The sequence below is a fragment of the Bos javanicus genome, chromosome 1 (assembly GCF_032452875.1).
Source record: "Bos javanicus breed banteng chromosome 1, ARS-OSU_banteng_1.0, whole genome shotgun sequence".
In the NCBI taxonomy this organism is placed as follows: domain Eukaryota; kingdom Metazoa; phylum Chordata; class Mammalia; order Artiodactyla; family Bovidae; genus Bos; species Bos javanicus.
In genome coordinates this window covers 121,816,777-121,829,121 of record NC_083868.1, presented here as the reverse complement: position 1 = coordinate 121,829,121, position 12,345 = coordinate 121,816,777, and positions in this window count along the sequence as shown.

Genomic DNA, 12,345 nt, shown 5'->3' with positions numbered 1-12,345 from the left:
TGGTGCTTCAGAGAGTGCTGGGTGGACATAAGGACAGAGATTTATTTTGGGACATTAAAAAGTTTATTTGGCATTTCCAGCTTTCTTCCAAATTAAAGTGCAAATCATGTTCTGATTTATTCTTTCTCCCTCTCAGTCTCTGCCTAATCTCCTCAAGATGTAGAGAGTCAAGGTTATTTTTTGAAAGATGTTGTTTTCTCTCTATAAAAAAGGAATTTATCCCAATTTTTAGCAAATATCACGTAGCAAATAAGACTCATGGTTTCTGGTGGAACAAAACAGCTAGGATTTTAACTTTACCCTCAAATTGATTTACCTTTAAAATAGATTCTGGAGAAAACTGCGAAACTGATAATGAAAGGTAATCATGATATAATTTCCCTTGTCTTTGTTGTTATGTGACAACATTTATAATATTTATCATCTATATCACTAAGGCGTTTACTCAGCCTGGTTCTAAGCGTCTCAAACCCCGTGCCCTGAGTACTTGTTCTCAGTAGGTTGTATCAGTCTCTCAGTCACAATGACAGCAGTTCTCCAGTCTCTGTGTAACTTGGATCATTTGAACTCCTATAACAAGCATAATTTGTTTCAGGGACCCTGTGTTCACAGCCATTTCTAATTAACTTTATTGAATTAAAATTTGAAGTCTTCAGATACTCTCACAGTTTAGCTGTATTTGCATTATTGTAGCTGTGACTTCTCTTTACATTTCGCTTTAACTGTTGAATGCTCACATTTTATTTTCAAATTAATGATTCTCCAAAGCTCCAGCCCTGGTTGTTGAGGCTTATGAACGAAAACTATGGAAGATGAAAATATTGTGAGAGTTTGCATTTTCCATATGTTGATGCCATAGTGTCCTCTCTAACAAATCTGCTACACATTTTCATCTTCTTCATGAATTTCTAATTTCTTAATTCCTGATGTTCTTCTACAATTCCACACAAGACCTGCATTCTGGAGAATTCCTTGAAAGATTAGGACATTGTTTCTTTCTGGGTGCCAACACAATAGCCATCCCCAAGACCCTGCAAACTATACCTTTGAATACATTTTTTTCATGCTTTAATTATCCAGAGTGGGTTTTCTTTTTTTTGCTATCAAGAATTCTACTACATCATTCAATATATAGTTTAGTTCAGTTCACTCTCTCAGTCATGTCCGACTCTTTGCGACCCCATGAATCGCAGCACACCAGGCCTCCCTGTCCATCACCAACTCCTAGAGTTCATGCAGACTCATATCCATCGAGTCAGTGATCCCATCCAGCCATCTCATCCTCTGTTGGCCCCTTCTCCTCTTGCCCCCAATCCCTCCCAGCATCAGGGTCTTTTCCAATGAGTCAACTCTTCGCATGAGGTGGCCAAAGTACTGGAGTTTCAGCTTCAGCATCATTCCCTCCAAAGAAATCCCAGGGCTGATCTCCTTCAGAATGGACTGGTTGGATCTCCTTGAAGTCCAAGGGACTCTCAAGAGGCTTCTCCAACACCACAGTTCAAAAGCATCAATTCTTCAGTGCTCAGCCTACTTCACAGTCCAACTCTTACATCCATACATGACCATTGGAAAAACCATAGCCTTGATTAGATGGATCTTTGTTGGCAAAGTAACGTCTCTGCTTTTCAATATGCTGTTTCGGTTGGTCATAACTTTCCTTCCAAGGAGTAAGCGTCTTTTACTTTCATGGCTGCAATCACCATCTGCAGTGATTTTGGCCCAAAAAGATAAAGTCTGATACTGTTTACCCATCTATTTCTCGTGAAGTGATGGGACCAGATGCCATGATCTTCGTTTTCTGAATGTTGAGCTTTAAGCCAACTTTTTCACTCTCCACTTTCACTTTCATCAAGAGGCTTTTGAGTTCCTCTTCACTTTCTGCCATAAGGGTGGTGTCATCTGCATATCTGAGGTTTTTGATATTTCTCCTGGCAATCTTGATTCCAGCTTGTGCTTCTTCCAGCCCAGCGTTTCTGCATAGAAGTTAAATAAGCTGGGTGACAATATATAGCCTTGACGTACTCCTTTTCCTATTTGGAACCAGTCTGTTGTTCCATGTCCAGTTCCAACTGTTGCTTCTTGACCTGCATATAGGTTTCATAAGAGGCAGGTCAGGTGGTCTGGTAGTCCCATCTCTTTCAGAATCTTCCACAGTTTATTGTGATCCACACAGTTAAAGGCTTTGGCATAGTCCATAAAGCATAAATAGATGTTTTTCTAGAACTCTCTTGCTTTTTTGATGATCCAGTGGATGTTGAGAATTTGACCTCTGGTTCCTCTGCCTTTTCTAAAACCAGCTTGAACATCTGGAAGTTCACAGTTTACGTATTGCTGAAGCCTGGCTTGGAGAATTATGAGCATTATTTTACTAGTGTGTGAGATGAGTGCAATTGTGCAGTAGTTTGAGCATTCTTTGGCATTGCCTTTCTTTGGTATTGGAGTGAAAACCGACCTTTTCCAGTCCTGTGGCCATTGCTGAGTTTTCCAAATTTGTTGGCATATTGAGTGCAGCACTTTCACAGCATCATCTTTCAGGATTTGAAGTAGCTCAACTGGAATTCCATCACCTTCACTAGCTTTGTTCGTAGTGATGCTTTCTAAGGCCCACTTGACTTCACATTCTAGGATGTCTGGCTCTAGGTGAGTGATCACACCATCGTGATTATCTTGGTCATGAAGATCTTTTTTGTACAGTTCTTCTGTGTATTCCTGCCACCTCTTCTTAATATCTTCTGCTTCTGTTAGGTCCATACCATTTCTGTCCTTTATCGAACCCATTTTTGCATGAAATGTTCCCTTGGTATCTCTAATTTTCTTGAAGAGATCTCTAGTCTTTCCCATTTTGTTGTTTTCCTCTATTTCTTTGCATTGATTGTTGAGGAAGGCTTTCTTATCTCTCCTTGCTATTCTTTGGAGCTCTGCATTCAGATGCTTATATCTTTCCTTTTCTCCTTTGCTTTTCGCTTCTCTTCTTTTCACAGCTATTTGTAAGTCCTGCTCAGACAGCCATTTTGCTTTTTTGCATTTCTTTTCCATGGGGATGGTCTTGATCCCTGTCTCCTGTACAATGTCATGAACCTCCATCCATAGTTCATCAGGCACTCTATCTATCAGATCTAGTCCCTTAAATCTTTTTTTCACTTCCACTGTATAATCATAAGGGATTTGATTTATGTCATACCTGAATGGTCTAGTGGTTTTCCCTACTTTCTTCAATTTCAGTCTGAATTTGGCAATAAGGAGCTCATGATCTGAGCCACAGTCAGCTCCTGCTCTTGTTTTTGCTGATTGCATAGAGCTTCTCCATCTTTGGCTGCAAAGAATATAATCAATCTCATTTCGGTGTTGACAATCTGGTGATGTCCGTGTGTAGAGTCTTCTCTTGTGTTGTTGGAAGAGGGTGTTGGCTATGACCAGTGCATTTTCTTGGCAAAACTCTATTAGACTTTTCCCTGCTTCATTCCGTATCCCAAGGCCAGATTTGCCTGTTACTCCAGGTGTTTCTTGACTTCCTACTTTTGCATCCCAGTCCCTTATAATGAAAAGGACATCTTTTTTGGGTGTTAATTCTAAAAGGTCTTGTAGGTCTTCATAGAACCATTCAACTTCAGCTTCTTCAGCGTTACTGGTTGGGGCATAGACTTGGATTACTATGATATTGAATGGTTTGCCTTGAAAACGAACAGAGATCATTCTGTCATTTTTTGAGAATGCATCCAAGTGCTGTATTTTGGACTATTTTGTTGACCATAATGGCTACTCCATTTCTTCTGAGGGATTCCTGCCCACAGTAGTAGATATAATGGTCATCTGAGTTAAATTCACCCATTCCAGTCCATTTTAGTTCACTGATTCCTAGAATGTCGATGTTCACTCTTGCCATTTCTTGTTTGACCACTTTCAATTTGCCTTGATTCATGGACCTGACATTCCAGGTTCCTATGCAATATTGCTCTTTACAGCATTGGACCTTGGTTCTATCACCAGTCACATCCACAACTGGGTATTGTTTTTGCTTTGGCTCCATTACTTCGTTCTTTCTGGAGTTATTTCTCCACTGATCTCCAGTAGCATATTGGGCACCTACCGACCTGGGGAGTTCCTCTTTCAGTATCCTATCATTTTGCCTTTTCATTACTGTTCATGGGGTTCTCAAGGCAAGAATACTGAAGTGGTTTGTCATTCCCTTCTCCAGTAGATATTGTTATATATAACTATATATATATATATATAATATAGTAGATACTGTTTAATTAGGTGAAAATTTAGGTGTTACACGTAGAGACTAAAATTGGGTTAAGTATGATGTTTGTCAAATGTGGGATGGCAAATAACTTGTTTGACATTTCATCCGTAAGTGATTTATTTGCTTGAGACAGAATATATGAAAACTTAAGTTCAAATGAATAGTTTTAGTGTAATGACTGAGCCTATGACATGGGCTTTACCTTTATGAAGAATTATTTGAGCTCACTTTCCTTCTGCTGTGGAGAATCCTGCTGTCTCTGATGTCATTTCTTTGTGTTGTGCTCACACATGTTAAACTCTTTGCAACCCCAAGGAATATATCCCACCAGGCTCCTCTGTCCATAGAATTTTCTAGGCAAGGGTACTGGAGTGGGTTACCATTTCCTACTCAAGCGGATCTTCCTGACCCTTCTTGATGATTGAACCTGCATCTCTTGCATCTCCTGAATTGCCAGGCAGAATTTTTTTTTTTTTTTTTTTTTTTTACCACTAGTGCCACCTGGGAAGCCCTACTTCTTTTAATAAAATTATTTTAATATAAAAATCGACTTATTCTCTGCATAGTTCTTCTTACTAACCCAAATATATAAGCACACAAAGTAGAGAAGCACATAGCCAGTCCTGTATAAGCCTTTGTGGATTTCTAGGTGGAAATAACACATCATTAGGTTAATTTTATGTGTTTCCAAGGAGGCTCAGTTGTAAAGCATCTGCCTGCCAATGCAGGCTGGCAAAGTAATGCTCAAAATCCTCCAAGCCATGCTTCAGCAGTACTTGAAATGTAAACTTCCAGATGTTCAAGCTGGTTTTAGAAAAGGCAGAGGAACCAGAAATCAAATTGCCAACATGCCCTGGGTCATTGAAAAAGCAACAGAGTTCCAGAAAAAACATCTATTTCTGCTCTATTGACTATTCCAAAACTGTTGACTGTGTGGATCACAATAAACTGTGGAAGATTCTGAAAGAGATAGGAATACCAGACCACCTGATCTGCCTCTTAGGAAACCTATATGCAGGTCAGGAAGCAACAGTTAGAACTGGACATGGAACAACAGACTTGTTCCAAATAGGAAAAGGAGTACGTCAAGGCTGTATATTGTCACCCTGCTTATTTAACTTATATGCAGAGTGCATCATGAGAAGTGCTGAGCTGGAAGAAACACAAGCTGGAATCAAGATTGCTGGGAGAAATACCAACAACCTCAGATATGCAGATGACACCACCCTTATGGCAGAAAGTGAAGAAGAACTAAAGAGCCTCTTGATGAAAGTGAAAGAGGAGAGTGAAAAAGTTGGCTTAAAGCTCAACAATCAGAAAACTAAGATCAGGCATCTGATACCATCACTTCATGGCAAATAAGATGGGGAAACAGTGGAAACCGTGGTGGATTTTATTTTTGGGGGGGCTCCAAAATCATTGCAGATGGTGATTGCAGCCATGGAATTAAAAGATGATTACTCCTTGGAAGGAAAGTTATGACCAACCTAGACAGCATATTGAAAAGCAGAGACATTACTTTGCCATCATAGGTCCATCTAGTCAAGGCTATGGTTTTTCCAGTAGTCATGTATGGATGTGAGAGTTAGGGTATAAAGAAAGCTGAGCGCTGAAGGATTGATGCTCTTGAACTGTGGTGTTGGAGAAGACTCTTGAGAGTCCCTTGGACTGCAAGGAGATCCAACCAGTCCATCCTAAAGGGAATTGATCCTGAATATTCATTGGAAAGACTGATATTGAAGCTGAAACTCCAATACTTTAGCCACCTGACACAAAGAGCTGACTCATTTTAAAAGACCCTGATGCTGGGGAAGATTGAGGGCAGGACAAGAAGGCGACGAGAGGATGAGATGGCTGGATGGCATCACCGATTCAATGGACATGAGTTTGAGTAAACTCCGGGAGTTGGTGATGGACAGGGAGGCCTGGCGTGCAGCAGTTCATGGAGTCACAAAGACTTGGACATGACTGAGTGACTGAACTGAACTGAAATGATACAATTTTTTGGCATATATGTGTTTATAATATTTTCTTATGAGTTCTGATTTTGTTTGAGACCTCTGGGTTTTGTTTGTTTGTTGTTGTTTTTTTTTTTTTTTTGGTGGTGGGGGGGGGGACAATGTTTTTTTTTCCCTTGTACTTTTTTTTCCAAAAATCAGCTGTTCAATTGATCATTTTGATTTTTTTTAGTCTCTATCATTTATTTCCACTCTGATCTTTCTTATTTTCCTCCTTTTACTAACTTTTTGTTTAGTTTGTGTCACATTTTCTAGTTTCTCGAGGTGTACAGTTGTGTTGTTTATTTCAGATCTTTCTCGCTGCTTAATGTAGGTTAAACTTTCATTTTAAAGCTGCTTTTGCTGAATCCAATAAGTTTTGGAATGCTGTATTTCCTTTTTCATTTGTCTCAAGATATTTTTTGACGTCTCACTTGATTTCTTCTTTAACATGTTGGTTGTGTAATAGCATGTTGTTTAATCTTCACATAGTTGTGAATTTCCTTCTTGTAATTCATTTCTAGCTTCATACCACTGGATAATTGGTCTCTGAAGAGTCTTTCAATCAGCTTGTTTATATGTGCTAAAATAGAAGCCTGTTCCTTGGGATACAACTGCTAGCATGTGAAATAGGCCTCTTTTTTGAAAAGAGTGATTGTGTTTTAATTGCTGCCTCTGCTCTAAGGGTATAACCACTGTGAGTCCACACTAACTTTTTAAGCTCTTTCTCTGAGTTTGCAATAGCCTTGTGTATATTAGGCATGCAAATCCCACTGGCTTTCTAAGCTGGATGTTTTGGGGAGTCCATCTCTTAGGTGAAAGTGTTAAAAGGTGGGGTGTCAAATATGGGGTCAAACCCTTTGGTGCTCAAGAAGATGCAGGGAGTTTTGAATTTCCCCCCTGTTGTGCCATGATGAGGGTGGGATTTATTGAGAGATTGTGTCTCAGCCTCTCTTATCTATTTTGATGTGGATATTTTCTTGTTTGGCTGATATGTAGGAGTCATTCAGCTAGTTTTTGCTTTTCTTTCAGAATGAACTTTCCCATCTCTAGCTGTAGATTTGTTGTATGTATAGGAGGACATATGTTCATTGTCACCTTGAAATGGAAGTCCCTCCCTCCATATTCATCTTTTTAATCATACTATTTCAAATATCCTCTAGTTTACTAGTGTTCTTGAAATTTTTAATCTATTACTATAGTAAACTTCGAGAGTTAGTGATGGACAGGGAGGCCTGGTGTGCTGCAGTCCATGGGGTCGCAAAGAGTTGGACACGACTGAGCAACTGCACTGAACTGAACTGATAGTGTTTATAAAACCTGTGATAGAGAATTATTGACACATACAGTACTATAGCTACCACCTTTGTTGTAGACATTATACTTCTGTCAAACATCTTAGTAAAATTCTGACTTTTTAGTAGTTACTGGAGCTTGTAGTTAAATAAAACTCTTGTTTTTCATTTACATGAAATGTTGGCACACTCTCCATTCTGAAATTTTGTAGATGATTTGTAGTCAGGTCTGAGAAATTAGATGTATGTGTTTCAAATTTTCACTTATTCTATCACCTGAAAATACTTACTAAAATTAACTATATGCAAGGCAGTGTTCTTGGCATCATTGAGGATAGATACAGAAATGGTTCAGAGGAAGACCTTGCCAAGAAAGACCTCATAGTCTTGGAAAGAAGATGAATTACAGAGGATACAGGCTAGATGGTGGAGTAGAAAAATCCTAAGTTCACTTCCTTCCATGGACACATCAAAACTACAACTACATATAGAGCAACCATCTCTGAGAACATCCCGAAGATTAGAACAGATTTACTGCAACTAGGGACTTTTTTTTTTTTTTTTCTTAAGGTCACATCAAGAAGTGTAGGGGAGGCAGAAATACAGTCTAGTCAGGACACATACCAGCAGGATGATGACCCATTAGTGGGATAGATATCACAAGTGAGGAGTGCCTCTGTGGAGCAAATGATCTAAGCTCCATGTTGAGGTCCTCAGTCCAGGGAACCTGTACCACAAGATGAACCCCCATAACATCTCACTTTGAAAACCAGTGTTGCCTATATTCAGGAAAGCCAGAGGGCTGTGGGAAAATAAGGTTTCACTCTAGAAAAACTCACACAAACTCAGTCTGAGTTCTAGTGCAGAGGCAGCAGCTTGTAAAGTGCCTGGTCATACAAGAAGGCAATTCATGATTAATTTTAGGGGGTGTGTTGGAAGAGCAGAGATCTGATGGGAATCTTCTCCAGGGCTGAAGGCATTAATAGGTTCCCTTCCCTCTTCACATCCCCCCTCCACTTTTTTTTTTCCTTCCCAATTCTCCTTTCACTTGACTGTCCTGGTGCTGAGAAGAGCCATTTATGACATTCTCTGTGAACATAGATAACACCACGCACCCCACACTGTCATCCCCTTGAAGATCAGCCCTGCCTAGCCTGCCCAGCCCTGACTGGTCCCTCCAAATGGCTCCTTTCCTGCCCCACCTAGTAGGCAGCTCCGGCCAGCAGCAGGGCATTCTCAGTGTGGCTCTCATTCCAGGGAAGTATTCTCACCAATTCTGTAGCTGACCTTGGCACCCCACTAAAGAGTCTTCTGCTCTGGGGAGCCAGTCCTATACACCAGCGTGCCCACAACAGTCACTGTCTGTTCTCACAGACAGCTGGGCAGGGGATCAGACCTGCTCACGAGAGCATTAATAGTAGTCATGTCTGAACCACACAGCCAGCTGGGCCAGGGATCAACTCTGTCTGTCAGTGTGCCTGCAGCAGCTGTGTCTCAGCCCCAAGAGGCCCATACAGCCTTTATAAGGAGACATCATTGGGGCACCTGGATCTGATGACTAGGGGAAGTGTAACACTGGGTCCCGTGGAACTCGTATATAAGACCACTCTTCTAAGATGTAGCTGATATACCTAATATGTAGAAAAAACACAGAGAGACAAAATGAGACAAAAGAATACCTTCCAAACAAAATAATAAAATCTTAGAAAAAGAACTAAACAGAATGGAGATAAGCAATTTACCAGGTAAAGGGTTCAAATAGTCATAAAAATACCACCAATCTCAGGGGGAAAAATGAATAAACTCAGTGAAAACATCAACAAAGAGATAGAAAATATAAAAAAGAACCAGTCTGAATGGGATAATACAATAACTGGGGGAAAAAATACACCAAAGATAATAAAAAGCAGATGAGAGAATGAGGGAAAATGGATCAGTGACCTGGGTGACAAGGAGAGGAAATCAAATAGTGAAAAGAAAGAAAAAAAAAAAGAGTTAAACAAATAAAGATAGTTGGAGGGGCCCGTGGAACAACATCAAGGGCACTGACATTTGCATTATAGAGCTTCCAGAAGGAGAAATGAGAGAAAATGACAGGAAAACTACTTGAAGAAATAATTGTTGTAAACTTCCCTAATCTGGTGGAGGAAGCAGACATCCAAGTTGAGGAAGTACAGACCATCTCAAACAAGATGAACCCAAGAAATCCATACCAAGATATGTTATGATTTAAATATCAAAAGTTAAAGAGGGAAACTTAAAAGCACCAATGGAATGTTATACACAGGGGAACCCACATAGGACTATCAGCTGATTTTTTTAGCAGAAACTTTCAGGTCAGAAGGGAGTGATGTGATATATTCAAAGTACTGAAAGGAAAAACCAAGAATATTCCACCCAGCAAGGTTATTGTGTACATGCTAAGTTGCTCAGTCGTGTCCAACTCTTTGCGACTCCATGGACTGTAGCCTGCCATGATCCTCTGCCTAGGGGGATTCTCCAGGCAAGAATACTGGAGTGTGTTGTCATGCCCTCCTCCAGGGGATCTTTCTGACCCAGGGATTAAATCTGTGTCTCTTATGTGTCCTGCATTGGCAATCATCTTCTTTACCACTAGCACCACCTTGGAAGCCTCAAAGGAGAGATGAAGTGTTTCCCAGTCAAGCAAAGGCTAAAGGAGTTGGTCATTACTAAACTGGCCTTAAAATAAATCTTAAAGGGATTTATTTAGATGGAAAAGAAAAAGCTATAAGTAGAAATGAGAAAACTATATATATATATATTTTAAAAAACCTCACTATTGAAAGCAAACATATAGTAAAGATACCCTAATGCCCAAACGAGATAAAGACACTACTGAAATAAAAAGAAGAAATTTACAGGCCAGTATCTCTGATGAACATAGATGTAAAGATCTCCAACGAAATATTAGCCAAAAGAATTCAACATTATGTTAAAATGATCATACACCATCATCAAGTGGGATTATTTCAGGGGTGCAAAAATGGTTCAATATCCACAAATCAGTGTGATATACAACATTAACAAAATAAAGAATAAAAAATTATGATTATTTCAGTAGATGTAGGAAAAGTATTTGACAAAATTCAACATCCACTTATGATAAAAACTCTCAATAAAGTGGATATAGATGGAACATATCTCAGTGAATAAGGCCATGTATGATAAACTCACAGCCAATATCTTACTCAGTGGTAAAAAGCTGAAAGCAACTTCTCTAAAATCAGAAACAAAACAAGGATGTTTATTCTTGCCACTTTTAATCAACATAGTATTGGAAGTCCTAGCAAGAGCAATCAGACAGGAAAAATAAAAATTACAAAATGAAAAGAAGCAAAACTGTAACTGTTTGCAAATGATGATACTACATATAGAAAATCCTGAAGATACTACAAAAAATTGTTAGAACTAATAAATGATTTAGTGAAGTTTCTGTATACAAAATCAATAGATAAAAATCTGCTCTGTTTCTATAGACTAATAATAAACTACAAGAAAGAGAAATTAAGAAAAAATCCCATTCACAATTTCATCCAGAAGAATAAAATGCTAGAAATAAATTTAACCAAGGAGGTAGAAGACCTCTTACACTCTAAAATTTACAAGAAATTGATGAACAAAATTAAAGATGATAGAAAAAGGGTTAATGACATAGTATGCTTATGGAAAGAAAGAATGAATATTGCTAAAATGTCTGTACTACCAAAAGCATTTTACTGATTCAACGTGATTTCTATCAAATACCAATAACATTTTTCACATAACTAAAGAAAATAATATCAGGCTTTGTATGAAACTGCAAAAGAACCAAACAACCAAAGCAGTCTTAAGAAAGAACAAAGCTAGAGTTACCACGCTACCTAATTTCACAAATATACTACAAAGCTATAGTAATCAAGACCATAAAGAAGGCTGAGTGCTGAAGAACTGATGTCTTCCAATTGTGCTGGCAAAGACTCTTGAGAGTTCCTTAGATTGCAAGGAGAGCAAACCAGTCAATCCTAAAGGAAATCAACCCTGAATATTCTCTGATGAATATTTGTGGAAGCTGAAGCTCCAATACTTTGGCCAGCTAATGAAAAGAGCCAAAGCTTTGGAAAAGACTCTGATGCTGAGGATGAGATGGTTAGATAGTATCACTGACATATTGCACATGAATTTGAGCAGACTCTGGGAGACCATGAAGGACAAGGAAGACTGGAGTGCTGCAGTCCATGGGATCACAAAGAGTCGGACACAACTGAGTGACTGAACAACAATGGTAACCAAAAACTGGTACTGGCACAGTAAACAGACACACAGATCATTGGAACAGAATAAAGAGCCCAGAAATAAACCCATATTTATATTTTCAATTAATTTATGACAAAGTACTGAAGAGTATACAGAGGGGAGAAGACAATTTCTTTAATAAACAATGTTGGGAAACTGGCTAGTCCATGCAAAAGAATGATAATGGACTACTTTCGTGTACCATATACAAAAAATAAATTCAAAATGTATGAGAGTCAACTGTAAGCCCTGAAATCATAAAAGTCCTAGAAGAAAATATAGGCGGTATGCTCTTTGACATCAGTCTTAGCAGTATTTTTTTGATGTCTCCTTGGACTGGGGAAAATAAAGGAAAAATAAGTGGGACTTCATCAAACTAGAAAGTCTTTGCCAGAGGAGGAAACCTTCAATAAAATGAAAGTCAACTTACTAAAATGGAGAATATATTTACAAATGATATATCTGATCGGGGTTAATATCCAAAATATATAAAGAATTCATACATTTTAATATA